Here is a 5,000-nt window from a genome sequence, read left to right on the forward strand (position 1 = left end):
AGTAGAAGTACGCAGTTAGCCGAACTTAAGCTTAGGACCCAATGGAACAATTTTGACCCGACGATTAGTGCAACCGTGCAATGTCCAGCGTCCACTCACTTCAAGGCCATTGGTATTTCTGGCTCACTGTGTCTCAAACTAAGTTAAATGCATGAATTGCAATAGATCTCTTGAGTCAGCAGTCTGTATTCATCCTCAGAATTACATAGGAACAAGGAGAGGAGGAGGAGGATGGTGAAGGAGAGACAGAAAAGTAGGCAAAAAATGGAATACAGGTAGAGATGGAGATATATAGATAGTGAAAGAGAGAGAGAGAGAGAGAGAGAGAGAGAGAGAGGGAGAGAGAGGGAGGGGGGGAAGAGAGAGAGAGAGATAGAGAGAGAGAGAGTGACAGAGAGAGTAAGTAAGTGAGAGAGAAAGAGAGAGAGAGAGAGAGAGTAAGTGAGAGAGAGAGAGAGAGAGTGAGAGAGACAAGGAGAAAGAGAGAGAGAGAGAGAGAGAGAGAGAGAAAGTGTAAGAGAGAGAGAGAGAGTGAGAGAGAAAGAGAAGGAGTGAGTGAGAGAGAGATAGAGAGAGTGAGAGTGAGAGAGAGAGTGAGTAAGTGAGAGAGAGAGAGAGAGAGAATAGAGAGTGAGAGACAAGGAGAGATAGAGAGAGTAAGTCTCTCGACGACACACACACACACAGATAAATGGATAGATAGATAGATAGAATGAGACTGAGAGAGAGAGAGAGAGAGAGAGAAGGAGTGAGTGAGAGAGAGAGATAGAGAGAGAGAGGCTGAGAGAGAGAGAGAAAGAGAGAGAGAGAGTCATCAGGCTTAACGTCTGTACAAGTACTGTACCTTAATATTTTTTAACATTCATTTTTTCTCGTTGTTTTTTCTCTTCTGCTTCCTTTCTTCTTAATCTTCATTAAAAAAAATCTATTCGTAATTTTCATCATTCTAGATACTAGTCTTTACTAAGATTACCATAATCCCCCTGAGAACTACCCATCATGACCCATACTTTGAATACCATTAATCCAGACTAGTACCATTAACGTCAGCTGGAAGTGTGTGTCACTATCTTTAGTACATAATTTTCCTAATAAATTAGTAGGTGTTAGCAAACATGTTACTATGGATTTATTAGCATTACTGTTTTTAATTTGGGTATTCTTTGTATCATAGTTATCATCATCATCATTGTTCTTATCATTGTTACTATTATTATTACTGCATTATCAGTGTAATGGCTGTAATTAAAAAAAAAAGTAAGATGGATATGTATAAAATATTTCCTCTTGAATCCCCTTAGTAGACTCTGTGAAGGGAATTAACTGTACTTTAACTAACGTTTATGAATCTCTCTCTTTCTCTCTCACTTTCTCTCTCTCTCTCTTTCTTTCTCTCTCTCTCTCTCTCTCTCTCTCTCTCTCTTTTCTCCTCTCTCTCTTTCTTTCTCCTATCTCTCTCTCTCTCTCTCTCTCTTTTTCTCTCTTTCTCCTTTCTCTCTCTTTCTCTCTATTTCTTTCTTCTCTCCTTCTTTCTCTCTCTCTCTTTCTTTCTCTCTCTCTCTCTCTCTTTTTCTCTCTTTCTCCTTTCTCTCTCTTTCTCTCTATTTCTTTCTTCTCTCCTTCTCTCTCTCTCTCTCTCTCTCTCTCTCTCTCTTTTTCTCTCTTTCTCCTTTCTCTCTCTTTCTCTCTATCTCTTTCTTCTCTCTCTCTCTCTCTCTCTCTCTCTCTCTCATTAAAATGACTATCTATCTCTTGCCTGTCTATCTATCAGCCTTTATATATTAGCTCAGTCTCTACACTGGCTTTTGCATTGTAAGTATAACTTCAGAAACAATTATAACACATGTCAAGGCATTTATTTATTCCACAGAACAGGTTCCACTTATAGAGAAAATTTGAGCATTGATTACGTCTGGCCTGACTTTGTGGGGATTAAAGATTATCAAAGATATTAGTCAGTATATGATAACTGCTGAAGTATTCGAGGAAATTAAACGAATTAAACGGACGGAGACTGGAATGTTCTCTGACGTATTAAGTGTAATGAGTAAATTGTGTAACCTAGCTTGATTATGTTATCTTAATTACATTATTAAGAACGCCATGGAGAACTTATTAGGTAGAAAAAAACACAAAACAAAAACAAACATAACCTTAATAAAAAATCATATCTGAAATTTCCTTGAAACTGTTGGACATTATTAGACCGTGTTCACAATGCGTGACCTTACCTAGTTAGTTGCAAACCTACCTTACGCTTGAATTAAGTAATTGGATGGTTGTGACTTTCATCTATACTTCCCTCCCTTGTACACGCGTAGGAATTCATATTCCCGCCTGGAATTTGTTGCACTTTGAGCGAAATGTAATGAAACGTGATGGCATTTGCTCAGCGTTTCGTCCGGATGGCCTGGCAATCAACACTGCCAGGTAAGTCATAGAACAATCAATATCCCTCAACAAAGACAATAATTGTAGAGGCTCCCATTGCGTCGATGCCAGAGAGAGAAATTATTAATCCTGTTTCCAGATGTGATCTAAATTTCCTCAGTATAGATAAACCATCAAATACATACGACAAAATTGGCGTGTTTACTTCTATTGATTCAGCGAACCCGCCACGCGTTTTCATTTAGTTTGCCCGGCAGATCTTCGGGGGGAATGATCATATTCTGACACCGCGCTCGGAAACATATGACATTCTGGTATCCGTTTCGCTTTGGAATCTAATTTAAAAGGGAAGATTAAGCGCCTTTCTCGAGAATTGTCATCAGTTTGTATATATACATATATTGGCGCTGCTTCAGTTGATGAAAAGTTGGATAATATGATACAGGATTTCGGTGAATTACCATTTCCTTGGCAGTAACTTTACCTATAAGCTAAGGCATAGAGGAATTATTCATATCTTAATTCGTATATAAAGAACGAGAATTCAATTTCGTATAAGCAAAGAAAAGAAAATAGCAGTATGAAAATAGAAAAGATGATCCAGAAGATAATAGCAAAACTTTCGCTAGGTGGATAAAACCTTCGCTAGGTGGATAAAACCTTCGCTAGGTGGATAAAACCTTCGCTAGGTGGATAAAATCTCCGCTAGGTGGATAACACACATTGGCAACTCAGAAGGATTAGCTAACACCCTTCCTTTACAAGATTAGGACACGGCTGTACCACAGTCTTCATGTCCCTCCATAAATGGTGAAGGGTTTAGATTCCACTCTCAATATAAGGACTAAGACCGAATTTTAAGGGAAGTGTATATAGTAGTCATAAGCGTTAAACAAAAACAAACAAACAAACAAAAAAAAACGAAAAAAAATATCTTTCAATACATGGCAATAAATTGATATTGTCCTATTACGAAAAAATAGGTTCAGTTTCTTGTACTATCTTATTGATTACTGTGTGGTTTCTATAGGAATGGAATACGGTCAATAACTGATGATTTTAAGATCTCGCTCAGATTGCAAGACAAGTATTATCTTGCTCGTTATGCAAATTTGAAGCTTCGATGGCCGCTGTTTGACACACTTAATACACTAATAAAGCGAGGAATTAATTCTATTAGAATGACCTCCACCCTCACGAAACACCAAAACATTAACTCAAATTTTGCCAAAACCTCCATTAATTTACAAAGTGTTACTGAGATATCAAACAAAGATGATATTACATCATACGAGGTTCCTTATCATATTACAAGTCCGCAAAACATACAGTGCCAAAAGAGGTAAACGATAAAAAAAATAATAATAATGATAATAATAAAAATAATAAAACCGTCTGTTCGTACGGGTCTAGGGGGTATAAAACGTAAATGTATGTATATCTCCATTCGGTACAGAGACCTTTCAACAAGTATGTTTTTGAAGGATGCTACGAGAAAGGAGTTCGGATAATTGTATGTATATCTCCATTCGGTACAGAGACCTTTCAACAAGTATGTTTTTGAAGGATGCTACGAGAAAGGAGTTCTGAGATAAAGTTAGATTATATCATCCTTATCATCCTTAATATCATTACTGATATTATTATTATCATTATTATTATTATTATTATTTTTATTATTATGATTATGATTATTATTATCATTATTATTATTATTATTATTATTATTATTATTATTATTTTCATTATCATCAGTATTATTATTGTTATCATCATCATTATCATTATTATCATCATCATCATTATTATTATTATCATCATCATCATCATTATGATCATCATTATCATCATCATCATTATCATTATCATTGTTATCACTATCACACACACACACACACACACAAAATTAGTGTAGGTCAGTCAACACAACCATCCTGAGATTGCTCTGATTGCTGAAATATAGTTTTAATATCAAAATCCCCGTGGCAGCTAGAGCAATATAAGCTCCTGGAAGTGTGACAGGAAAAGGGTTAACATCCCAAACTCTCTCTTGGCACCAACAGGAAAGAAATCCCAGAATGGCACCCATAAGAAAGCCAAGAATGGCACCCATTCCCAGTCTCTAACTTCAGGGAACTTCAGGGAACGATGGCACACAGCTAGATGCCAGCCTCGAGCTCTGAAGTGCCACGTGGAAGCAGAATGTGGAGGGGAAGGTGGAACTAGACCATGTGTTGTGGCTGCAGTGTTCCCCTGTGCCTGTGTAGCTGTGGCACTCGCGGTCCTAAGTGCCGGGTGCCTTCTTCTTCTCCTCTTCTTTATGTTTTTTTTACGTCACGGATGGTTATTTCTTTCTTTCGTATTTGTTTACGAAAGTAAAATAATTCGGGGAAAAAAGAAAATGTTTTTGGTCAGACTTGAGTGTTAAGATGTTGAGTTGATGTTGGTTCTGTACCACAATTTTAGTTAATTGCAATATCAGGAAAGCCTGTCATAGGGCATTTATAATGCTAATGATATAATAAAACACAAAATCTGACAAAAAATAAAAAAAATAAAATAAAATAAAAAGATGCTCGTGCAACGCTCTCTCGCACTGAAATAGAATA

At 36.8% G+C, this 5,000-nt stretch overlaps 1 pseudogene; it reads left to right on the top strand.

The window, feature by feature from the left end:
- The window catches only part of LOC147472191 (uncharacterized), a 2,082-nt pseudogene extending 183 nt beyond the window's left edge, over positions 1-1,899 (top strand).
- The last annotated feature ends 3,101 nt before the right edge of the window (positions 1,900-5,000 follow it).

This window comes from Penaeus japonicus, unplaced genomic scaffold (assembly GCF_977035675.1).
Source record: "Penaeus japonicus unplaced genomic scaffold, GWHDUDI00000001_assembly GWHDUDI00000003, whole genome shotgun sequence".
NCBI lineage: Eukaryota > Metazoa > Arthropoda > Malacostraca > Decapoda > Penaeidae > Penaeus > Penaeus japonicus.